Here is a 27,579-nt window from a genome sequence, read left to right as displayed (position 1 = left end):
TAAGATAGATCAATAGAAATGGGTTAATTCAAGATATAAGAGTTAGCTAGAAATATGCATGAGCTAATTGGCCAAGCAGTGTTGTAATCGATACGGGTTTCTATGTGATTATTTTGGGTCTGGATGGCTGGGAAATTAATGAGCAGCTGCCATCTACAGGTTTTGCTTCTGGGCCTTTCTTTCATTTTCCTAGCTACGGATGGCCTATTTCCAGTCAAAGATGGCACTGATGTAATTCCAGGCATTTTATTGGCCCTGTGAAATGTGATCAGTTTGCATACTTTCTAGTCCATCTGAACTAAGAGCACTATGCATGACAATCATCTATTGATTGATATCAAGCAAAACCAACCAGAGGTTGGCACCCTATCTCAGACCAAACCAACTAATGTTTCCTATGGACTTGGTTGTAAAAAATGTCTACACCCAATTATGACTCCCATCTCTGATTAAACACCTGCCATGAATGGATTTTGCTCTTATTTTGGGGATGAGGATTAAGTGAGAATCTAGCTGTAGCTTTTCCCATGTCAATTACTGTGTCACTCACAGAAGGGCAACAGCCTTCTGAGCTCTTCAGACAGTAAGATGTGAGCCCAGCACTTAGGTTCCTTCCCAGAATTCTGCTATCAGCACAAGTGGATCAAGGGACAGTAGGAAAGTTCCTGTGAAATCACATGGGAGTCAGTCATTTACACAGGTGTGGGGTACTCACCTAACTTAGAAGAGTGAGAACTTGAGAGAAGTTAGTGGTGGTGTGGGTGCGATTAAACTAAACTGGGGCTTAGCACACTGATACTTTCATTTCCTCTTTTTCTGATCAGTCAGATATTTTTTCTTTTTCCTCTTTAAATGACGGAGGTCACTTTTTTTTGAAGACAGCAATATCCTAATATACTGTTGTATAATAAATCATATAAATGTTATTGACAAAACAGCAATTTATCTGCTTATGGTTTTGAGAGTCAGCAATCTGGGTTGAGCCTAGCTTGCAAGTTTTGCAAGTCTTTTCTGGATCATTCAAGTGGATGCACTCATCCAGAAGATTATTGAAGACAGCTTCATGTGAGGTGGTTAGTAGGCTCTCACACTGAGATACTCTGCGTTATTTCAAATGCTCCGTAATATGGATGAGGTTCATCCACTCTGTCCCACCTGAAGTCAACAACAAGGCAAATAATTTTAAAGAGCTTTATTCATTGCTTGCTTGCTGTTGAGATTTGAATCTAAAATATATCATGGACTCAGTTTTGAATACTTGATCCTTTAGATAGTGCTGTTTTTGAGAGATTGTGGAGCCTTTAGGAGATGGGGAGTTACTGGAGGAAGTCAGCCATTAAGAAGATGGTTCTTGAAGTTTATAGCTAAACCCACTTCCTTTCCAGTCTCTCCTTCCTGCTCCACAAAGATATGAGGAGTCACAAGCCCAGTCACTGCCATGAATGTCATCTTTCTTTACTACCATACTGGATGGTCTCATCTCTTAAATAAACCTGCTCTTTGTTAAGTTGCTTCTTGTCAGTTGTTGAGTCGGGGATGAAAAAGTTGACTAATACACTTACTAATAACACATTGTCCACAGCCAGTTAAATAGCCAAACTTTGAATTTACAAAGAATGGAGAAAACCCATGTTTTTTGACAGGAGGAAAGCAAAGGGCTTTATGTGTAGTAATGGATGAGATCTTTGAAGCCATCTCTGCAAGAGACCTGTCTTAGAAAGTAAACACTCATGTTTGATGTTGATAAGCAGAAATATAGAGACATACTCTAGCAATTGCAAGCACAGATTATTGAAATAATGGAATAGAAGACCCCAAATTGAATTGATTAATGCAGTTATTCCAAGCAGTGATCAAATTTAGATTTAAGCAAACATTTTCTTAGTATTGTGCATTGCTATATTGAAATCTTATTTTTTTCCAATTAAGTTTTACTCATTGAGGAAGATTATGTTGACTGTCATTGAAATACTTAAGCTTTGATATAGTAAGAAGGCGAGCAGGTCTGCTTTTTGTCCCACCTGGATTCCGCACAACTAGTTTTACACCCGAAATAATAACACACAAACTGTAGTCTTTTAAACACTGCTTGGCCCCTTATATCTAGCCTCTTCTTGGCTAACTCTCATATCTTGACTAACCCATTTCTAATAATCTGTGTAACACCATGAGGTGGTGGCTTACCGGGAAAGATTCAGCATGTCTGACCTAGTGGCTGGCTCCATGACGTCTGCCCAGAGAGGGAAGGCATGGCGATTGCCTAACTTCCCTTCTTCCCAGCATTCTGTTCTGTTTACTCCACCCACCTATGTTCTGACCTATCAGGCCAAGCAGTTTCTTTATTAATTAACCAATGAAAGCAACAGATAGACAAATGACCTTCCCACATCACTTTGAGACATGAATTTTAGCAGTTTTTACAAAATGAAAGTTTGCACAGATGACCAAATATAATTTCTATCTTAGACTATTTCATCAAGTTGTAAAATATTTTATAAAAACAGGAGTGAGTTTCTTAATTGAACTGGGAGCATGTCACTAGTGCAGTGTTCTGACTGAGGAATGGTTAGGACCTACTCTTGCAAACTTCACTCCAGCTTGCAAGGCACATTAATTCTGAGCAGAGTTTCGGTTATTGCTCTGAACTTAATCTGATCCTCTAATTATTCCCTGCCTATAAAATATTCATGGACTAGGGTTTGATGTAACCCATGTTTCTAGTAAAGACACATCTCTCTTCTAATTTGAAGTATAGTTAAGAACAAAACAGTCAGGGAAAATGTATGATCTTGTTCTAAAGCACAAAGTGCAGGACCAAAGAGCTATTACAGTTAGAAATGCCTTATGTAAAATTTCATGAGAGTTTCTGCCTAAGGCTACAGAAAGTCTACTTTCTCACAAAGTAAAGCACTGCAAGTTGCTCTCATCTTTTATTTTCTGCTTTGGATTGGCTGTGATTTGTGTATTTCCCCCAAAGTTTCATGTGCTAGGATATTGACCCATATGTAATTAATGGTAGCAAACCTTTAAGAGAAGGGGCTCTATGGAGGGTGATGAGGTCATGTGGCATAAGCTTTGAAGGCTGTTAATGTCATTCCAGTAGATTGGGTTTGATCCGAACAAATGGGTTTTAAAAATGCAGCAGCCTATATGCCCAGCCTTCTGTAGGTGCCTGTTTCCTTTTTCCACATTTCCATCTCTGCCATAGTGTTACACATAGTGTTATACCTTGCCAGTTGTTGGCATTATCCTGTTTGGACTTTCAAGTGAACAGAACCACAGGCCAAATGAAGCTTCTTTTCTTTATCGATTACCAAGAGTTAAATATTTTGTTCTAAAATCCCCAAGGAGATTGAGGCCTTCTCCAAACTCTCACAACATCTGTATTTGTTTCTCTGGTTTGATCTCTCTCCTGCTTTCTCCAAATCTCAAAACTCATTCCAGTTTACTTTATCTGTGACATCTGTCTATAGGATACTCATATCCTTCCATTAACTGACCTCATCCATGATTTTTATGTAACATTTAGTTCACTGATAGAAACTTCGCTTCATCTTCAGACTTTGACTCTTTCTGTGGAAATGTGACATTATTAAATAAGTCACACACTCTCAAATATGTGTACTTATATTTAATAAAAATGCTTAAATTTTATATATGATATATGTCTTTTTGCATTTCACGAGAACTTAGAGAGTACCAATATATAAACACCATTTGCATTTTACTTATTTCCTCCCATAATACAGTGCCTTTCTGACCAAACATATTCTCCTTTCCCACTAAATCTTTTGCAAGCCTAATGTCTATGCTACGCATGATGTGCTGACTCAGAATTCCTCTTGCACACATTTCTGGAAACCTTCTCTGCTATTCCCAAGTACCATCCATTCTCACCTTTGTATTCTGAATTTTGCATCAATAATCTAATGCCAATTCATAGATTGAATTTTTTTTTAACTGACACTACTTGAGAGATCCTCCTACCTGCTAAATCTTGTTAGTGCCTTATTTACAAATTCTTTCTTGTTGACTTTGGCTTAGAGCAGAGAGGGGAAAGAGGAACGAAGTTCAAATCTGTCTCCCACTATCATATGGTAGCTGAGTGAACATTATTTATTTCTCTAGGACTTGACTTTCTGTTACTTTTTTTTAAAAATGCAGTATAAGCAGAAATAATAAATTGCTTCAAAAAGAAGAAAATTCTTAGAAGGCAGAGTTAGAGCCTTGTGTTCATCACTGCTCATGGTGTTTATGAAACTGAATTATGCCACCACAAGAAAAATAGTTTTAAACACACTATCATAGTGGGTAATTATCTTGTAGTCACAAGATATAAAATGCGGGCCAGTCTGCAGATGTTGGGAAGGTCCGTGAGGACCTGACCAGGCTCAAGGTCTACTGTCTAAACTGGACTTGATTAATGAGTTACTGCCAGGAGAGTAATGAGTTTGCCTTGTCATCTGCACCATTGTTTCCCAGGGCAGGCTCTTCTGGTAGTAACTGTTTGCCTGTTTTGTTTGTGGGCTATAGAATGTTGATGAGGAAAGCTATTGACTGGAGAGATTTACACCAGATGTTGACAATACTTAGTTTTGACCAGGCTTGCACCCTTGCTGGGTAATCCCTTCTATACCTTTTTTGGTATATTTATCTTTTATTTTTCTTTTTTTGTTCATATTTGTGTGTGTGTGTGTGTGTGTGTGTGTGTATTGTATAATACACCTGTTAGACACACGGGCTTTGTGCCTTCAGAGTATTGGTGCTTACACTCTAGTCTCCGTAGTTTAGTATTTAGTGACTATTTCATCGACTCAAATGTTACCTATTGGAAAAGTTCTACAAACTATATAAATGGTGGTGGTGCAAATGTATGAATGTGCATGTGGAGGCCAGAGGACAGGTTTGTTGTCATTCCTTAGGAGTATCTACGTTTTTCATTGAGACCTGGCCTTTATTATCTTGGAATTCTCTGAAGAAACTAGGTTGGTTGGCTAGCGAACACCAAGAATCAGACTGTCTGGCTCTGTAGCACTGAGATTGAGATTACAAGTGCATGCCACAAAGCCTGACATTTTTTTTTTGATTAAAATCCAGAGAAGGTTTTATTACCACCATGACCACTACCACTACCACCACCACCACCATTATCACCACTATTATTTTATAGTTTGTAAACTTTTTCTAATAGTTAACATTTGAGTTGATGAAATAGTCACTAGATACTAAACCGCAGAGGCTAGAGTGCACACACCAGTACTCTGGCGACAAAGCCTGTGTGTCTAACAGGTGTATTATACAAACCTTGCCCTAATTTCTGAACAGGCAGTTGTCAATCATCTGCTTTACTAAACAAATAAAGCATGATGCTGAGAGAGAAAACATCCTGCTCAAAGTTTTACAGATGTGAAAGTAGAGACTTGATTTCTAGTATACTCTCTTTAAAGCAACTTTGCTTCCTGTGTCATATACGGGATATATAGAAATGTAATTAGTTATGACTTGTGTGATATATAGAAATGTAAATAGTTATGACTTCATTGGCTGAAAACAACAGAACTCCCCTGATACACTGGTGTAGTCATGCTCGGCATTCTTACATGTATTCTGGGGTCACACTGAGGTCCCCTTACTTGTGAGACAAGTGCTTCATCAACAGCTGTTCCCAGCCTCACAGTGGCTTAAATGAGGCTTTAAAAAACGTTTGGTAATTTCACACATGCGCATAATGCATTCTGATCTAGTCCATTCCAGTTCTCTCCACCAGGATGTTCCCTATCCCTCACCCACTATGTTTCCCTCCCAATTTCAAGTACTTTTTCTTTTTAAATCCACTGAGTCCACTTAGGGCCCTCTGTATGCATATGGTGTAGAACAATTTAATACTAATTAGTAGTCTCTCATGGGTCATATCCCTGACAAAAACTGACTCTCTCTCCCCCAGTAGTTATCAACTGACAGTAATCTCTCAGCTAGAGGTAGGACTTCCTGAGCCACTTCCAGACCATGCTGGAATTCCATCTTGCTTGATATTATGCAAGTCTTGTATGTACAGTCACAACTCCATGAGCTCATGTGTGCCATGACCCTGTCTCACCCAGAAAATACTGTTAGGCTACAGATGTCCTCTACTTCTATCATTTATACCCTTTCTGTACCCTCCCTGTGATGATCCCTGAGCTCTGGAAGGGGGGTGTGGTAGTCATATTTCTAGTAGAACATTGAATATCTCTTGTTCTCTGAATGTTGATAGTTGTGAGAATCTATATTAATTGTCATCTACTGCAAAGAAAGCCTCCCTGATGAGGGTTGAGAGATGCGCTAATCTAAGAGTTTGAAGATAAGAACCTAGGAAGCTGTTCATGAGTATGTCCATTTAACAGATAAATAATATTGGGTTCTTACCTAGAATTTATGATCTAATGAGCCATGGGTGTCCAGTTAACAGTACCAGGCATGAGTTCTAGTTTGTGGAGTGGGTTTTAAATCCAATCCTAATGTGGCTGATTATTCCTATACCATTTTTGCTACTACTGCTCCATGGAGCTTATCTTGACAACCTAGTTGTTATTGTAGTTTACAGGGTTCACTGCTGGGTAAAACTGTTGACTACTTTTCTTATCCAGTAGCACACATAGAACCATTTATACTACAAAAGCTAGTCAGTAGAGATGGATGTTTTAGGTTGGTATCAGCTTTCTTTTCCTGTGTCCTTTGTGTTTGGTGTCTTCAGGATTAAAGTCTTGTGGTCAAGTTTGGAAGGGTATCCCACAGCAATGACAACAGCTTCAACAAGGGGGAGGGTTGTTATATTACTCCATTGATGACCAATTCAGAATGGATAACCCATGCATGGCATACCTGGTAACCCTTCCTAGCCATCAAATAAATTAAAATGAAGACTTCGTTGAGATTTCACCTTATCCATGTCAGAATGACTGAGATAAAAGTAAAGCAAATGAATAAAATCCAAATGCCAACATATGGTGATATGAATGTGGTGAAAGGGAACATTTATTCACTCTTGGTGGAGATGCAGATTGGTGCAGTCACTGTGGAAGTCACAGTAGATGTTCCTCATGAACCTAAAAACAGAGTTATAACATGATCTAACTATGCTACTTCTCAGTGCATCTCCAAAGTACTCTGTATCCTACTATGGAGAAACTTGCTCATCCATAATTCATAGCTGCTCTATTATAATACTCATGGAATGACGACAGTCTAGATGCACATCAGCTACTGAATGGATAACAAAAATGTGATACATAAACACAATGGAATATTATTGAGCTGTAAATAAAAGTAAAGTTGTAAAATTGGCAAGCAAATGGATGGATCTGGAAATAATCATCCTGATTGAGATAACCCAGATCCAGAAAGACAATGTTGCATGTTCTCTCACAGGTGGATATGAATCTTTAGTAAGTGTGTTTAAATTGGGGTACCCATAGACGTTAAAAACTAGTAAGGGTCTATGGGGGTGGATTTCAAGGAAGGGAGATAGAGCACAGGTGATATGGAGAAAGAAAAGGTTAAATGAGGTGGAGGGTTGGAGGGCAAAGTAGGGGAAGGAAAAATTAACATTAAAGACCCTTGAAAAAGCCATATAGAAACCTGCTATTATTAAACTTTCATAAATTATATACTTATACCCTATAATGTGGGGGCAATGTCTCTTCCTGACAACATAGGCTATCAAATTCAATGAGGCTTTTTATTTCATTTGAATATTTGAATTCTTCCTAAGTTTTAATAATTCTAATACCATTCAATGTTGGATCCATTGACATTGAACATGAGGGATTCAGTATTCTCAGAGATTGCTGTCACTACTGACTTAAAAATGCTTGGAAAAACACATATTTGTTAATTTACTAGAAGTATGTATTGTTTGTCTGTTTACAGATACGTCAAAGAACCAGTAGGTGACTAACCCAAAATTTGTATCAAGTCTTTTTTTAAAAAAATATATTATCTTATGAATTCTTTGAGAATTTCGCACATGAATACAATTCATTTCTACCTTATGCATCCGTATCACTACTGCCTTTAACTCAGATTTTCTGTAACAGGTTTGACCATGTGGAAGAAAGAATCATAAGACTTAAAGATGGGTCACTTAAACTTATCACTCAGAGGAATAGCACAACACCCCTTCTCCCAAAGCACAAAAATCTCCCAATAAATGAGCATATCAAAAGAGTGGAAGAAATGATCTGAGAAAGAAAGAACATTAAAGTAAGTCTGAGAAATTTACAGTACACCTGAGGTGACCAGTGTGTATTGTGGATAAGACAGGCAGAAAATGGAAAAAGTCATAATGTCCCATATTTCCTACATCTGGAAATGGAACGGTCATGCTACAAAGTTGGTGGATGATGATGACAACGATTACAATGACGACAACAACAACAACAATAACAACAACAAGGCCCTTGGCAAGCAGCAATATTATGAAAGTGAACGCTATCCTTTAAACTGTATAGTAGAGATAAAGCTTTTCTTAAAAGAATAAAAGCATAGAGAGGTCATTTCCAGTAGACCTGAGACAGAGAAAAAGGACCTACCCCACTCTAGGGGAGTGGGCAGGCATGAAGCATCGCTAGATTATTGTTAAAACTACTGTTAGTGTTAATGACTAGCTCTTTAAGTTCTTACTGTCAACACTTACCAAATGCTCATTTTCTTGTAAGTAAACAAAGATATTAATGGTTGAGGTAATTTGATTCCTTAATTAGCAACTGTTGGGCCCTCTCTTGTTGCCCTGGCTGTCTTGAGAAAAAGGACTGCTAATCAAACAGTAAGGTGGAGTACCTTTATGGGAGCACGGGCAATTCTGAGCACTTAAAGGAGATCTCAGCGAAGTCACCCAATGATTGCACTGCTCTAGATCCTGAAAGTAATCCTTCAGCTGCTATGGATTTAACCAGTTTGTTTTGGACTTTATGCCATTGCAAGCTTCGATAAACTCTAGATGATCTTGAAACCATTTCCTGTCAGTGAGTACTTCAGTTGCCTTACCAAAGGAGTGCTGTGACAGGGTGCTAAAGTGACCTGACTGTGCTTATTATCAACATGAGTCTTCATTTGCATAAAGGGCTTGCTGTGATTGGTGGGTCCCTGGTTGTCCAAGGAGTCTGTTATCACACCTGGTGAGTAGACTGGGAATCACTTCCTGTGATGCGTCCTTTGGTCTTGCACCGTTAAGTCCAATAAAAGGCTTCTCTCAAATATGTGTACTAGAGTGGACAGAGCTGCTAACATGAAGAGAAGTAACAGCACTGGGTATAGCAGAGCTGCCGTGACATCAGAGGGCCTCAGATTCTTGAATCTGCTGCCACTGTTTCCTGATTAGGAATTGTAAGAGTTATAGCTAGGATTATGGGCATGTACCACTATACTAAGCTGGATAAAACAATTTTAATTTTGGCATAAAGTTTAAAACATAACAGCAGCAAGAATAAATGTAATTATAAAAGTTTTCTGAGTGAATGTACAAAAGAAATATATATGAATTGTAACATCAGTAACATGAAATGTGTGTGGGAAGTTTAGTGCTATAAATATCAATATCAAAAGAGAAGACATAAAATAAACAGCCTAAGTTTACAGTTCAAGGAACTAGAAAATCAAAGCAAGTACAAATCATATTCAAAGTTAGCAAGAGGGAGAAAAATAATAGTTATGGATTGGATAAGAAATATTACTCCAACAGGCTCATATGTCAAAAATTTGGCCACTGGTTGATGGTACTATTGAGGGGTGACTAATCATAAAGTTGTAGCATGTAGGGTATATTTATTTGTCTGTAAAATTCTTGTATTTTGCCATAATGAGAGCAGCTCCCCTTTGCCATACCCATCTAGTATAATTTTTCAACTTTAGTCTTAGCTGCAGTAATAAGACAATTGAAGGAGATCAAGGGGAGAGAGATTGGAAATGAAGACATCAAAGAATATTCTTTGCCGATAATGTGATGATATACAGAAGGATCTTAGTCAGTGTTCTATTGCCATAAAGAGACACCATGGCCAAAGCAACTTTTATAAAAGAAAGCATGTAACTGTGGCCTTGCTTACAGTTTTAGAAGATTACTCCATTGTCATCATGGCAGAAAGCAGAAGGGTATGGCATTGGGATAGTAGCTGAGAACTTTACATCTTAATCCAAAGTCCGTGCCTAGACACACTTCCTCTAACAAGGTCACACCTATGCCAACAAGACCGTACTTCCTAATCCTTAAATAATGCTACTCCCTCAGCATTCAAGTATATGAGCCATTCTTATTCAAACCACCGCAATATAGTGATCTGAAAAATTATACCAGGAAACTCCTACAGTTGATAAACACTTTCAGCAAAGTGACTGGATACAAAATTAACTCACAAGAATCAGTAGTCCTCCTATATACAAAGGACACACAGACTAAGAAAGAAATTGGGGAAATCAAACCTTTCACAGTATAATCAAATAATATAAAATATCTCCAGTAACTTTAGCCAAGCAAGTGAAAGATTTGTATGATACTAACTTTAAGAAACTGAAGAAAGAAATTGAAGAAGATTTCATCAGAAGATATGAAACTCTCCAATTCTTATGGATTTCTAGGATTAAGACAGCAAAAATGGCCATTTTATCAAAAGCATCTACAGATTCTATGCAATTTCCATCAAAGTTCTGACAAAATTCTTCACATATCTTGAGAGGACAATTTTCAGATTCACATGGAAACACATACACATAGGATAGCTAAAATAGTTCTGAATAATGAAAGGACTTCTAGAGGTATCCTTGATTTCAGTTTTATTACAGAACTATAGTAATAAAAAACAGGATAATACTAATACAATGACAGACACATTCATTGATGGAATCAAATTGAAAACCCAGACATAAAGTCATACACCTATGGACACCTGATTTTTTTTTATAAAGAGCAAGAAATACACACTGGATAAAAAAGCTTCTTTAACAAATTGTGCTAGGCAAGCTGGATGTCTGCATGTGGAAGAATGCAAAGAGACCCATACTTATTACCCTGCACAGATCTCAACTCCAAATTGATCAAAGAGTTCAACATAAAAACAGATACACGGATATCTATAGAACAGAAAGTGGGAATAGCCTTGAATTCACTGGCACAGGAGAGGACATTCTGAACAAAACATTATTAGCACAGGCACTGAGGTTAATATTTAATAAATGGGACCTCATGAAAGTGAAAAGCTACTGTGCAGCAAAGAATACATCATTTGGTCAAAGTCGCAGCCCACAGAACAGACAAGACTTTTAGGAACTATATAGTCAATCATGGTCTAAATCCAATATATATAAATAACTCAGAAAAATAGATATCAAGAAAACAACCCAATTAAAAATGGGGTATTGGTCATGTTCTCTCTCCCTCCTTCTGTTCCTCATTTGGACCTTGGGAGCTCAGTCCATTGTTCCAATGTGGGTCTCTGTCTCTATCTCCATCCATCGCCAGATGAAGGTTCTATGGTGATATGCAAGATATTCATAGGAAGTCAAGACCGCGAAGGGGGCACCCACCCAATGAGACGGTGGGGCTGATCTACTGGGAGATCACCAAGGCCAGCTGGACTGGGACTGAAAAAGCATGGGATGAAACTGGACTCTCTGAACATGGCGGACAATGAGGGCTGATGAGAAGCCAAGGACAATGGCACTGAGTTTTGACCCTACTGCATGTACTGACTTTGTGGGAGCCTAGCCGGTTTGGATGCTCACCTTCCTAGACCTGGATGGAGGGGGGAGGACCTTGGACTGCCCACAGGGCAGGGAACCCTGACTGCTCTTTGGACTAGAGAGGGAGGGGGAGGGGAGTGGGGAGTGGGGAGTGGGGGGAGGGGGAGGGAAAAGGTAGGTAGGGAGGAGGCGGAAATTTTTAATAAAAAAATTTAATAAAAAAATTGGGTATTGTCTAAACAAAATTTTCAAGACACAAATGTCTGAGAAACACTTAGAGAAATGTTCAACATCCTTAATCATTAAGGAAATGCAAATCAAAACTATTTAAGATTTCATTTTATACCCATTTGGATGCCTAAGATCAATAAAATAAATAATAGCTTATGCTGGCAAGGATGTGAAGCAAGGGGAACACTCCTTCATTGTCTACCCGTGCAGCCATATTGGAAATCAGTGTGGTAGTTCTTCAGGAATATAGAAATTGACACACCCCAAGATCCAGCTATACGACTCTTGGGCATATACCCAAAGAACACTTCATCCTATCACAGAGAGACGTTCTCAACTATGTTCAGTGTTGCTCTATTCGTAGTAGCCAGAAATTGGAAACAATCTAGATGTCTCTCAACCAAAGAATGGATAAAGAAAATACGATACATTTATACCATGGAGTAATACTCAACCATCAAAAACAAAAACCCAAAGTCATGAAATTCGCAAACAAATGTATGGAACTAGAAAAAAAAATCATCCTCAGTGAAGTATCCAAGACTCAGAAAGACAAATGTGCATATGTTCACTTATATGTATTGGATATTAAATCAGTGATAACCAGGCTACAATTTGTAAGAACCACAGGAATAAGTACAGAGTAAGGTACTAGAGGGGCAAGGTAGATCTTATTAGGGGAAAGAACTAGATTAGATAGTTATGGATAAGTTGGGAGGGACTAGAACAGGATGATAAATTTGAAAGGAGGAGGGGAGAGGGGGATAATGAGAGGTATATTGTTAGAGACAGCTAAAATTAAGGGCCATTTGAAGTGTAGTATGAAATATAGTATAATAGAAGCTTTCTATTTTATGTACATAATTGAAGGTGATCTAAATGAAATTGTCAAATAATGGAGGGAGACAGAGCCTCAACTGGCCAAGTCTCATCACCAAACAAAGCTTCTAGTACCAGGATTAGGTTACATCTAACTGAATTGTAGGGCAAAGGGGCTCAATAGCAATCTCCAAATATTCCCAGCTGTTGCCAAGACTATAGGTTTCTCTACACAAATTGACAGCAAGATTCATTGCTGAAGGCAAGAGCAGCATAAGTTGCTGACGATGCGGAAGTTGAGCTGGTGCCCATGTAGGGCAAAAGGGCCAACCAAAAATACACCCTGACCCTGAGACCAGAGCCAAAGAAATACACCCTGACCCTGAGACCAGAGCCAAAGAAATACACCCTGACCCTGAGACCAGAGCCAAAGAAACACATCCGGACCCTGAGACCAGAGCTAATTCGCTGGACCTGAAACCAGAGACAAAAGATTAAAAAGGGCCAGTTGGGAAAAAAACCACATCCTGGCCCTGAAGTCAGTTGTTTCTATGGGATCCCTGAGTGTGCAAATGAGTCTTGTGCCCTTTCTTGGTCTTTTTGTTTTCTGTTTTGCCCAATACTAATGTGTTCACTTCCTTCCTTGTTACTTTTGTGTGCTATCCCATCACATCAATGAGAAAAGTAACCATTACGCTTTTTTAAAAAAAGAATAATTTAATTTTACTTCTATTTTTATTCTTCCCACAGGTGTTTGCCCTAGCTGCAATCCCTTCCTTACCTTTCATTTCCCCAAAATCAGCTTTGTAGAAGGGTTCATGTAGGGTGCAGTTTCTTTCTGGAAACCTCTCCTCCCAGAAACTTTCTTCCACATGGGTAAGGAGATTGGATCTCAGTTCCTGGATTCCTGTTGGTTCCTGGCCGAAGGGGAAATACACAGAATGCTGGGAGAAAGTGCTTTCCCCATTACCTCCTTGAAAATCCATCATTTCTTCTTTTAAAATTATTTTTATTACACAGTTATTTGAATAATGGCATAATTCTAAATAAATATCTAACTGGATTCTTCAGCACATGACCAACTATTAGTTATCAGCTTTGCTGAGTTATAATGTTTACGATTGCATCTTACTATTTTTTAAAATGTAGTTTGGAGATGACATTATGGTGAACTGTCTGTATTTGTATTGGATTTAAAGTGAAGTGAAAATGTTAAAGCAAAGGAAATGCAATTTAACTGACACATTCATTGATTTTATTTTTACCACAAGTGTTAAGAGGCACAAAGGCTCAGATATTTCTCAGGCTTATGTAATGGAAACACAAAGCCCTTAGAACCAATGGGCCAGTTATATTGTTCAATCAAAAACTGGTGAGAAATGCGTTTTGAAGAAGGACCAGTTTAAAGTCTGGAAAGTTAACCAAGACTTAAACATTTCTATTTATAGTCTCTTTGCTGTATTAGATAGTACAGCTTTTTGCAGTGTTAAGTAAAAGAAGACCTTGTAATAAAAAATTCCAGTTGGTGTATGTGACACAGCAATGGATGGAGCTTAATTGTAGCTTGGTGTAAATTAGTTTTTGAAGCTGAGTCCGATAGTACAGACTTGTAATCCAGATACCCAGGAAGCTGAGGCAGAAGGATTGCAAGATTAGGCACTGGCTGGGCTATGCAGTGAGTTCAAAGGAATCTGAGGCAACTCCATGAGACATTGCTTGGAAAATGAAAAAGAAGAAGTCAAAAAGGAGTGACTAGAACTCAGAGTTAGAGTGCTTATGCAGCACATATAAGGTCCTAGGTTCAACATCAAGTACAGAGAAGTAAATAATTAAGCAAAAACTAGTTCTTATTAGATGATGTCACATAGTACAGAACCGCAGGCATTCTTTTAATTTGAAGTGAAATAATGGCAGAAACAGAAGCTATTCCATTTTAATTCAACATAAGAATTAAAAAAAACTATAAATGTAGGTGAAATTATAGATGCTACCCTTACTTCATTATTGGCTTTTGCCAATTTTTTGAGAATACTTATTCCATGTGCCTTTCAGAAATTATAAAGTTGGCATCATAAAAAATGGAAAAAAAATGTTACTTTACAAAGAAAGATTTTGAGAAGAAAATCCTGCCTACCATGCCCAAAGGGCTTGGTGACACCCCATTTTGCTGGTCTGGTGAGGAATAGTAGTCACACCTGTACTAGTATGCATGGCACCAAAGATTCTGAGGACACAAACAATATCTGCCTTATGTGTCACAAATGTCATCCATTTTAGGAAATTTAAACTTTTAAGTCATTGTCAATGAATTTATCAGAAAATTTTAGCAGGATAGAAATGTGTCTTTAAAGTTAATCCTTCAAATCTTCAAATGTCTGAAAAAGTCATGATAAATCATACTATTAATTACTTAAAATTGAAACATTCAAAGCACGTAAGTTGATATATAAATGCACATACATTGTCTAAATGAAAATTTCTTTCTTTCTTTTTTTTTGTTTTTTGAGACAGGGTTTCTCTGTGGTTTTGGAGCCTGTCCTGGAACTAGCTCTTGTAGACCAGGCTGGTCTTGAACTCATAGAGATCCACCTGCCTCTGCCTCCCAAGTGCTGGGATTAAAGGCGTGTGCCACCACCGCCCGGCCTAAATGAAAATTTCTTATCTGTGATGACAATTCTCCCTCCAGGGGCCAAAGAGCGTCTAACGAAGTTCTCAGCATTCGTCCTGAGAAGCACTCTTTTGAGTTATTGGTCAGGGTTGTCTAAGAGATTCCTCAAATATAAAAAAAGCCGTTGCTATTGCTCTTCACCGCTCCTAGACGTAGAAGGTTTGTCTCTGCTGCTGAAGATACCATGGCTTTCAGACACAGGGCTTAGGGGCCACTAAACTGAAACTGACATGAATTCCGCCTGCCTAAGGACAAGCTTTCATCATATTAGGAGACACTTAAGCTGCCAAGTGAGAGAATCAAGTAACTCATATCTAGCAAAGACGCCTGTGACCCACAGCAGTGGCCAGCATGACACAGTAACCCTAGAGACATAGAAGTGGTGCACATTCTTTGGCAGTAACCAGTCAACAGCTCACTAATGGACATGAGCCCTCTTAGCTAGAGGGTAATCATGCCTGGTACTGGAAACCTGCCTACCATCTAGCCTAGCGAGATGGTGGATCTTGGAGGAGAACCTAAATCGCCACTTTACTAAACCAGCACAATCCCTAGCTGTATTATGAATAGTCCTTATTGCCACAGGTAAATGCACTCCTCACCTCTTATCAAGGAAACATCTCTTTGAAACAGATGGAGATCATAACAAAAATCACATCCAATCAAAATGCAGAGTAGTGGAGCCCAGTCCCAATGTATCTACGAAACAACTTCCTCACTTAAGAGTCATGGAGAATTGTTGAAGAGGGGTCAGAATGATTGAAGAACCAAAGAACAGAGAGCTTGCTGTGCAACTGTGTCTCCAAATAATGTCAGAAGCTACAGTCATAAGGTCTCATCAATATGACTGCCTAAAATGTGAGCCGAATAAGAAGAAGAACAATAGGCATAGTGGATCAGGGAAAGAGTACAAGACCCAAGCTCTACACAAATAATTACAGGCAACCAAGGAGTGCTGAGGATGGAAGAAATAATTTCCCAGGGAAGAGAACACCAAATAGTCAGCCCTGATCATATACACATACAAATAACATTGTACCTACTAAACAGATTATATTTAGGAATATATATGTTTATAGATATATGCACATAACACCAATTAATGGAGATAAGAGGTTATGAATTTGAAAGAAAGCATAGAGTGGTGTATGGGAGATTTAGAGCAAGAAAAGGGAAGGGACAAATTATGTAATTATATGATAATATCAAAACCTGAAGGAAATAGCATAAAATAGCTAATCCCTTGAAAACACACAATTTGTATATAAAATTAATATGCATATTATTTTAATAATCAACTATTTGATTATTATTGTGGCCATTTTCTTTTTTATAACTTGATCATTTGTTTTTTGTGTTAATTGCTTGCATATGGATTGTGAGTTTAGTTTGGGAGTGCTCTAACAAGCCTCTCTCTGTTATATATATTGTATTATTGTTTTTCATTCATCCATTTTTTTGAGTTTTATAATGAGGTATTTTTAGAAAAATATTTTAATTTCCTTAAAAATGTGGTCATTTAGTTCAACAGGACAATGGGAAGAACAGTAATATTTTAATTAGAGTAACCGTGACAAGTGGAATCCCAGAGAATTTGGATTTTGAATTGGAAATTTTGGAGGTGGAGTTAATGCATGTACGATTGTGTCTCCGACTTTTTGTCCCCACATAATACCAACTTTGGAAATTGTCTGGGATCTCCATCTTTGTGTGACAGTGATGGTGGTGTAAATGCGTGGGGCTCCAGCTCTGCAGAGGTTCCCTTTGACTGTGGATCTCTAATAAAGGGTGGCACTAGAACTTAACTTTAGTGAGCTTTGTTCACTTACTTTGGCGAGGAATACATGCCAGATGCAGTCTAGGTTTCTGGAAAACATCTTGGTATTTTTTTAATGACCTCGGACTCTCTACCCTCTGTATTACATTGGTGAATGACTCTTCTCAAATAAACACACAGAGGGACAATAAAGCTTGGAGTCTCGTTCTTGCTTTTTTGAATATTACTCATGTTTAATACAGACATTTTTCTGTTTATGCATTTATCTTTATTTTGATTTTTAAGACAGAGTCTTGCTGTGCACCACAGGGTGGTGTGAAATGCTTTATCGTTCTGTCTCTGACATCTAAGTTCTGGGATAACAGGCTAGCTCTGAACCTGGCCTTTCAGGCATTATCTTTATGGCACAGGCAATGATGTCATAGGAAAGGGAGTGTGTAGGCTAACAAAATGAACGAAAGACTGGAATTCAACTGAAAATTTACTTACGGAAAAAATGGAAATATCCAGCAGGATATAATTCTTTGGATGAATTGTCCACGGGACATCTAATGGTAAGCTAACTACTCTCAGCAAGGCAGCTCTGCTTAGGCAGGGGGAAGCAATGAACGGCTGAGAACAAAACTGGCATCCTCCTGCTTTGCTCCCTGGCAGAGAACACTCATGCTTTCTGGACAATGCTAAAGAAAACAACTGCTGATGCAAATGTTTAAGGGAAGAGGTCAGATTAGTCGCGAAACAAAACTCCTTATAAAAGAGACAGTTAAGGGACACTGGGCAAGAGTTAACAAGGAACATTTATAGACAGAAGGTTTACAGCTGTTTCATGTCTGTTCCAGACCCACGTGAAGTCGTTGGAATCTTTTGTTCTCCTATAGTGTGGCTGGTCCTTGAGACAGCATCTCCAGGAGAAAGGTTGGTTCTGTGTGGAGTCTGATGCCATGGTGTTTAGGAGGCTAGAATAAAAAAGTAGAAAATTATCTCTGTTCTTACATCTTCCTTTCCTTCAAAGTATAGGCATGAGTTTTATAGTTCCATGTAAATTGCAGGATATAGAACTGGGATTAGGGGTTTTCATATTACAAAGGAATTCTATCTCTTATCACCTAGTTAATATCTTAGACCAAGGTTTTATTCTTCTCTATTACATTCCAGAGATTTTGTAAATTAAGGTTTGATGGAGACATTGTTATGAAATTTATTATATGAACCAAGGAGGACCCAAGATGCAACTTATAAAAACATTTTTCTCAATAATGAAACTATGGTTGAATTATAATATTTGCAATAAGATGGTAGTTGGTATATGCACAATGACTATTAAAGAAATTTGTCTTTTTAATACACTCTCAAGATAACAACTGTATTTTAAAATTTTTAAGATTATAGGCTACTAGAATAAAATAAAATTATAGTTTTTTGCACATCTAGAAGAGTTTTTAAATGACAAACCAAGAACGACACTGCATTGCTAGTGTAGATGCTTATGAGATACTGGAATGCAGGCTTGGGATGGGTGAAAAGAGAAAGAGTGGAAGAAAGTTATTATTTTTTTAAAAAAATAATTATTTATTCTTCTCTCAAATATTACAACTGTAGTTCCACCTCCACGTCTCCTCCAAGGTTTTCCTTCTCCCCCAGATCCACTCCTCCTCCATTTCCCTTCAGAAAAGGGCGGGCCTACTAGGGCTACTAACCAAACACAGCATAACAAGTTGCAATTAGACTAGGTACTAACCCTCATATCAAGACTGGACGAGGCAGTTCACTAGGAGGCAAGGTGAAAGAGTCAGAGATAGCCCTTGTTCCCACTGTGAGAAGTCCCACAAGAACATTCTTTTTAAGACATATTTTTAGTAATTCTTAGAGAATTTCATAAATATGTTTTAATTATTGTGGTAGTTCTAGAGAGAATGACCTTCTTAGAGTCATATATTTGAATACTTGGTCTGTAGTTGGTGGGCAGTTTGGGAAGGATTAGGAGGTGTGGCTTTCTTGAGAGGTGTATTAGTGGGGATAGACTTTGATGTTTCAAAAGCCCAGACAATTCCCAGTTATCTCTCTTTCCCACGCCTCATGGTTGTTATCTCAACATGTAATTTCTTAGCTACTCTTCTGGTACCATGCCTGCCTAACTCCTGCCATGACGGACTATAACCCTCTAGAATCATAAGGCCCAAATTAAATGCTTTCTTTTATAAGTTGGGATGGTTATGGTCTCTCTTCCTAGTAAGAGAAAAGTAAGACAATCGTTTTAAGCCTAACCCCTTCCTTTAACTCCTCCCAAATCCACTCCCACCTTCCTACCCCTAACTTAGTTTCTTTGTTTTCTCTTTCTTTTTTTCTAAATTAAGTAACCCCTCCACTCTACTTGTGCTGTCCATATACTCCTGGATGTGTGGTCATTCACTGGAGAATGGTTGACCTACCGGGAGTCATACCCTTAAGGAAAACTGATTACCCCTTACCCAGAAGCCATTAACCATTAATAGCCCCTCAGTTGTGCACTGGGGTTCGTCAATTCACTCCCTACTTTATGCTAGGGTGACAGCTGGCCTGATCTGGTGCAGGTTTTATGCACACAGCCACAGCTGCTGTAGTTCATATCATGTCCAGAAGATAGTGTTTTGCTCTGGTTCTCCCATAGCTCTGACTGTCACAATCTTCCTGTCCTCCTACTTTGTGGCGGACCTTGAGCTATAGGGAGCTGGGTGATGGATGTCTCATTTGTGGTTGAGCATGCCATAGTCACTTATTCTCTGTACTGTGACCAGTTGTGAGTTCCTGCATTAACAATCATCCACTGTACTCAAAAACTTTTCTGATGAAGCCTTAGAGCTGCAATAATGTATGGATGGAGAGATATGAATTTAGAGGGCCATTAGATACTATGAATATTTGGTAAAATAATGATAGTAGGTTCATTTCTTGGGCAATGATCTCTTCAACTTCGAGTTCTTATCTAGATTTGTAATACCAGACATGCTTTTCCTCCTAATTTATATCTAATGACCTTTATATCTAATCAGAAATTATCTGGTTACCTTATAATATTTGTGCCACTGCTGTACCCAGGCATGTCTAGGCATATTGGTTATCATTACATTTTATAGGGTACAAAAGGTAGAGGGGAGGGAGGGGAAGAAGACAAAAGACTGCTTTAACATGACACGAAGGAACAGTTTCCCACTTCAGTGCTTGAGATATCAATCCATTATTTTCTGAATAAAGTATTTGATGTTTTTGGCAAGATATATGGCAAACACAGCATAGACCAAGTTTCTTGTAGGCAGGCTTTTCCTATGTCAAACCTCCTATTTTTGTCAGGAGCCATTCCCCCCCCCCCAAAATTATTATAGGGATCATCGCCCTGAGGAGTTTGCAGAGGGCTCCACTTCCCAATTATATTGAGAATTGTTTTATTGACAAAGCCTATCCCGCACCCAATTAACTCTCAGTAGAGAGCTAGCTGTTAGTGGAACCCACCTCACACTCTAATCATCCAAAGAACTAAGTGTGTCAACCTGTGAACTCCTGGCCAAGGAATTGTCACCTGACCGATCGTAACCTCTTGGCCTACGTGACCGATGTGGATCATGCGGCAAGACCCCATGCCCCAGCCCCCCAAGCTTCTCATCCAGGGGCTATATAAGCTGCAACCATGACGCTAATAAAATGGAGGCTTCGACAAATCTGCCTAGCCTCCTTCTCACCAGCCCATATTTTCCAGATAGTGCCTCTCCGTGACCCTGGAATTACTGGACCTTCCAGGCGGGTTACAATCCCTAGACTAATGACCCGCCAAGGCGGTCAACAGTGGTGCCTGAACCAGTGACTCGGAGCACGGCTAACTATCTGACTCCTGGGACATCAACAAGAATTAAAAAGAAGATTCTGTGGCTGTAGAACTCGGACAGATCGCAGGATGAGGTAGGCGCAGGATCACTGTCGTCCAAAAAGATATGGGACCATCATTTTCAAAGGAAGAGAAATTCATAAAGGAATTTAAGCAACCACTCAGGATGAGAGGAGTAAGAGTAAAAAAAAAAAGATTTAGTTGCATTTTTCTGTTTTATAGATGAAATATGCATGCCCCTGGTTAGTTTTAGCCAGCCCAGAAATACACCCTGTTTTCTGCGTCTTCCTTAGTCAGCCAAAAAGGACTCCGCAGCCACCGCCCTATGCTCTGACCGCTCCCAATAGCATGCCTTTGATTCAGGAATTGTTTAATCCAAAAGCCGCCCTTAAGGCGCAAATAGGTCTCAAGCAAGTGCTTACGTTGCAGCATGAACTCTCAGACCTTTCCTCTCAGATTCGGGACTTACAATTCACTATGGAAAAAGGCAGGATTTTAGAAAAACGGGCAAACTCTAGATAGCCTATCCAGTTGTGACTCGGTAGCAAGCTAGACAAGCGAAAGCTGCTGAGCTCCACCCTGATACCACAGAAGACCCCCTAGGGCTAGAGAGCCTGTGTCTTAGCCTCCTGCCATGTGGAGCGGAGGCTGCCAGACATGTTTGCTATAAGGAGGTCTGGACTCAGAAAGTTACAGCTTCAGGACAATAAAAGGAGATAAATGTGCTTCTTTTCCATTCTAAAATTTTGCTTCTTGGTCAAAAATCTTTAGTTTGTAGGCATATAAATTTATAACCAAGGTGGATTAATTTCAGTACTGTGGTTCTGTAGAAAAGTTTTAAAATCAAAGACTGTGATACATTCAGAGGATTTTAAAAATTGTTTAGGCTATCCTGAGTTTTTATTTCTTTCTTATAAAGTTGAGGATTGTTCTTTCGAGTTCTGTAAAAAGTTTTGCTATAATTTTAATGACCATTTCTATTAAATCTGTAGGTGAGTTCTATGAGAAATGTTGCTATAATTTTTAATGAACATTTACACTGAATCCGTAGACTGCTTTCAATGAAATTGTCATTTTTGCTATGTTTCTTCTACTTTCCCAAGAAAATAGGAGATCTTTTTATTTTCTAATGTCTTAATTTTTTCTTAAAAGAGTTAAAGTTCTTATCATACAAGTTTTTTTATTTGTATGCCCGCTTTTGGGCGGGAGTTGTATTGTCTCAGCTTGTGGTCCTTTCCTGCTGCCAGGTATAGCTTCAGGGTAGATTGCTGAGACTCAGGCCTCAGGCCTCTCACTAAATTTATCAAGGGCCAGAGTTATACTCTAATAAATGATAATGGTTAAAAATAAAAAAACATTTTTGCCTTCACAATCAGAGGTAACAGGACTCAAACTTCTGTCCTGCTTGCTTGGAGTTATTCCAAGATATTTTATGGTATTCATGGATATTTAAAAGGATGATGTCTCATTTATCTTAGGTGTAAAAGAGATACACTTGGGTTATTTTTCAGATTCTGGCTATGATAAAGTAATTCTGCTGTAAGCATAGCTGAGCACATGTCCTTATGGTATGGTCAAAAAATTTTTGTATTTAGGCCCAACAGGGGTATTGATAAGTTTTAAGGTAGATATTTGCCTAATTATAAAAATGGCCATAATGAGGGACTCCCAATGCTGGGGAGACTCTCACTCAGGTCTCGGGAGGGCACGGCCCCCCTAGTGACTCACAGGAGACCATCCTTGCTGCGGTCACACAGGGCTTTGGTTGATGGGATGAGATGGGAGCCAATGCACTGGGGCCGAGGCTCATGGCCCATGTGGGGGAGGAGTTTGGCCTCTGGTGACCTGGAGAGGAAATTTTTCAAAAAGAGACCACAGCCCTGTGGTCCAGGAAGGTCATAAAAATTTAAAAAATCCAGTGATGGTCGCAGGGGGACGACTCCCTGCCTCTTGGGACCACTCCCAGGGTAATCAGCTTGTTCCTAAAACAGTACAGTGATAATCGCAGTGGGGAGACTCCCTGTTTCTCAAGATTGTCCTCAGGATTGTGGTCTGGCTTTGTTTTCAGCAGGCGCCTAGGGAAGCGCAGGGATAGGGCTGAGTCTTGCAATTCTTTTTGCACTCTCACATGTGGAAAAGAAGTTTTGTGGTTTTCCAAAAGTTGCACCAAGGTGGAGCAGAGCTCTAACCAATGCAGGTGTGTTGTCAGGCGTTAGCAGTACTGCCCTCACTATGCATTCATTGGACAGTAGCGCAACCCCACGCTGGTTCCTAGGGCAGGGTCGCTGAACAAACTGGTCCTAGATTTTTGATTCTTCTCTTCCTGCTGGGGGAGTCTGAATTTATCCAGGTCTTTCAATACTGTGTATGATCCAAAAGTGACTGCCAGTTTATACTTCCAGCAATGGAGTTTTTTCTTTACCCACATTTTCTTAAGCATAAATTGTTAATAATAATTTTTAATCTTGGTCATTTTTACAAGGATAAAATAAAATCTCAAGAGTTTTGATTTGCATTTCTCTGATGGCTAAAGTATGTTATGTTTGAACATTTTTTAAACTGTCTCTCAGTCATTTTTAAGTTCATCTGCTGAGAGTTTTCAGTTTAGGTTTGTAACAAATATTTTTATTGGATTAATTTTTTAATAACTAACTTCCCGAGTTCTTCATATATTTTTAAAATGGGTTTATGATAAGTAAGGATCTTTTCCCACTCTATAGTCTTGTTATACAAAAGCTTCTCAGTTCAGGAGATCTAATTTATGGTTTCTCCCAATGTTTGTGCTACTGAGGCTGTGTTTAAGATGTGGCAAAGTGTACTTCAAAATTTTTTTCTCTGTAAGGTTCAACATAATTTTTATATGCTGAGGCCTTTGGCTCATTTGAACTTAAGTTTTGTACATGGAGATGGATATGGATCTATTTTTATTCTTCTATATGTTGGTGTCTAATGAGGCCCAAATCATTAGTTAAAATGCTTCCTTTTTCCATTTTCCTATCTGCAGGGCAGACTTGCAACTTAAGAGAATAGCTTATAAGCTTTTAATTAGATATTCAATGGTTAAAGCCCTAGTTATAATATTCTTATGGGAGACCTTGAGCTGCTAGGTAAAATTCTTACAAAAAACGAGTTAGTTTCCAATAGAGAGCTAGCTTAGAAAGCTGCCAAACAGGTACTCAAGCAGGTGAAAATATGAATCAACAGGTAGAGTGTATGGTGATCAATGGGTACACTGTATTAATTATAATACAGCTATGGCAAGTGTGTATATTAAATGTAAAACTTGTTCTACAACAGTTTTATAAAAAATGCTGTTTATGGCTAAACCTTCCCAGTTTTTCCAGTTTAATTTAGAACAGTAGCCTGTCTAGTACAAAAGGGCAGGATAAAATCTGGAAGATGGTTTAACAAAATATTGACTATGATCAATGTTTCTTATACTGAACAATAAATTCATTGATAATTTTAAGATTGATTCCTGGACAATTGTGTTTGCTCAATTCAAAGGCAAAAAACAATAGTCTTTTCCCAGATGATAATTGCTACAATTCACACAACTGTATTTTGCTAATTTATAGCTAAAAATCCCTTAAAGGATTTTATGCTAAATTTTACAAATGGCTCTTCCAATGGAAGAACTGCATATATGGTTAATAATTAATAAAAAGAAATTGTGGAGCGTACCAAGGCTCCTTAAAAGCAACTTATAACAGTTGCACACAGATCCTGATGCAAACGGATCTAGCATGATGACACCAAGCTGACCTTTACTAAGGCAAGGTAAAAAAGCCCTTGCAATGCATTATGAAAAAACCAGACCTATATATATTTGGGGTCGAGGAGATGTTTATGCTTTTTTCACAGAAAGAAAATAAAAGCTGAACGTGATGATGTCATGGCTGTGGACATCCCATAAAGGAGTTTGAGGAGAAACCAGTTGGAGAGGTCCTTGGTCCAGTCTTCCCTTCCCCCAAGGAGAGGAGTGCCTGATAACAGAATCTGCTATGCCACTCTGCAGGGTGTCATTCTGCCTCCAGAGTCCAGGGAGATCCGGCTGAGATAATTGCTAGGATGTGCTTCAGGTAGCTGAGCTCAGCTCACCCAGGAAGCCCACCTTCCCTGAAGCACAAATGTTGAGCTGCTTCTGTAGTCTAAATTCTGTTTGCTTTGGAGCCAAGATGCAGACTAAACATCTGACTGTTTTAATCTTTGGGACACAGAACTCATTTTAATTAAAATATTAATCCCTCTTCACTTAAGAAGGGGGAAGATCAGGGTTTTGACTGTTGCTCAGAGACTGGAACTGTGGTATTTGATAACAACAATGTCTGTTATTGTATGTACTCTTACTGGAATTGACTTAATGGTATTTGTAACTGCTTAAAGATGTTGGAAAAGGTTTGACACATGCTGTAAAGTGTTTAAGTTTAATGCATATTTTAAAAATTTTAGATTTTGATCCCTTTACACTGCCCTAATTGTTGGCAGGTGGCACTCCTAATCTTATTGTGGAGTAGGCATTTAGGAAGGAGGATATACCTTAGGCCAGACTAAAAGGTGAATACTGGGTTTGGAAAACGCCCTTTCTTCTTGTCTGGAAGATGGAGCTATCGGTGCCCAAATTATATCATTATGCTTTTTATTTGAGGAGCTCCTCACAGTCTTTTCATTAATGATTCACACAGAGCCCCAATGACGGGAGTATTGTGGAGTCCTCCCCTGAACAGCACACCATACAGAAGCTATAGAAGCCGGCTCAACATGGCATGGCACCAGGCACAAGGATCGCTCTCCACATAGCCTAAGACAGAGAACCCTGCAGTCAAAGACCTGCTTACTTTAGGTCTTGCTAGATACCTTTTATTTGAGGAGCTCCAAGGACGGGTGACTTGTGGCAGGACATCCCCCAACCTAAGACAGGGTCCTGGGAACTCAAGGATGGGTAAGGGGGAAAAAGACCTGGTCCCCACTTGACCTAAGACTCATAAGACACCCCTCTGTTCCCAGGAGAGGTAAATTGCTTCACCATTCTAGAGGAGGGTCCCTCCTTGTCCCAGTCCCTTCTCATTTAGATCTGACATCAGGGTTGGACTCTGACCTGGTGCCCTCCACTTGATAGATGCCTGCCTTTATAAAAGGAAGGGGGATATGTCAGGAGCCATCCCCCCCAAATTATTATAGGGATCATCGCCCTGAGGAGTTTGCAGAGGGCTCCACTTCCCAATTGTATTGAGAATTGTTTTATTGACAAAGTCTATCCCGCACCCAATTAACTCTCAATAGAGAGCTAGCTGTTAGTGGAACCAACCTCACACTCTAATTATCCAGAGAACTAGATATGTCAACTTGTGAACTCCTGGCAGAGGAATCGTGACCTGACCGATCATAACCTCTTGGCCTACGTGACCGACATGGGCCACGCAGCAAGACCCCGTGCCCAAGCCCCCCAAGCTCCTCATCCAGGGGCTATATAAGCTGCAACCATGACGCTAATAAAACGGAGGCTTCGACAAATGTTCCTAGCCTCCTTCTTCTCACCCACCCATATTTTCCAGATAGGGCCTCTTTGTGACCCTGGAATTACTGGACCTTCCAGGCAGGTTACAATCCCTAGACTAATGACCCACCAAGGCGACGACGTATTTTAAATGAAGAACCAGAAGTAGGCTTGGATTTTCTGACCTTTGGTCAGGGTGGAGCAGATCAACCTCTATAGTCCATCTTAATGTCCAAAACACCAAGTAACCACATCCTAGGTCAGGATGTGTAGCCACACCTGCTGTCAACAGCTTTGAAAGAGCAAAAATAAGCTCAAACTCTCTGACCTTTAGTCAAGGTGGAACAGGCTCACATATGTTGGCCTCCACATCTTGCTATCAAGTTATGGTGGGCAACGAAGAACAATAGCAATAGCCTGTATTATTTTAGGGGTCTCCAGGATACTTATCATCAACAATGTAAGGAGAAATGTTCTTACCTGGCACTGGGCTTTTTTTGGGGGAACCAATGGCTTTTGGAACAATCATATTCCCCTGTGTAGGGTAACTCTTTTCCATGAAAAACATAATACATACATACATACACACATAGATACATATGCATACACAAGACGGTTCTAAACTTTAGGTTTCCATATGGCCTTTCCAAGCATCCCTAATGTTAGCCCCAGCCACCTCCTCTGCTCCACTCTCACACCCTTCTCTACACGTATACCCCCTATAATGGTAAAAATAAAACAGCACCATTCCTCGAGGGGCAGCAGTGGGCAGCGAGCCACAAGGGGCAGTGGGTCCCTCAGAGGGCTGCATGGTAGTTGAGAGACCTTGGCAGGTAACCAGGTCCCATGAGGAGCCATGCCGGGTGAGAGACAGAGATGGGTAGGCACACCATGCAGAGAAAGTGGGTATTTATTTAGTGGGGTATGGAAAGGAAAGAGAAAGGGAAGAGGGAAGGAAAAGGGGGATGAGGAAAGAGAGGCAGAGAGAGATAGAGAGAGAGAGAGAGAGAGAGGCAGGC

General features: G+C 39.3%; 1 non-coding gene across 1 annotated transcript; it reads right to left on the bottom strand.

Moving 5' to 3' along the window:
* Window positions 1-23,213: 23,213 nt before the first annotated feature.
* On the bottom strand, window positions 23,214-23,350 carry LOC130888322 (U4atac minor spliceosomal RNA). Its single transcript, XR_009058453.1, has one exon. It is a non-coding gene; the product is annotated as a U4atac minor spliceosomal RNA (small nuclear RNA).
* Between the last annotated feature and the right edge of the window lie 4,229 nt (window positions 23,351-27,579).

Source organism: Chionomys nivalis, chromosome 16, assembly GCF_950005125.1.
Source record: "Chionomys nivalis chromosome 16, mChiNiv1.1, whole genome shotgun sequence".
NCBI lineage: Eukaryota > Metazoa > Chordata > Mammalia > Rodentia > Cricetidae > Chionomys > Chionomys nivalis.
The sequence above is the reverse complement of the archived record's forward strand: the minus strand, read 5'-3'. Positions and strand labels throughout refer to the sequence as shown.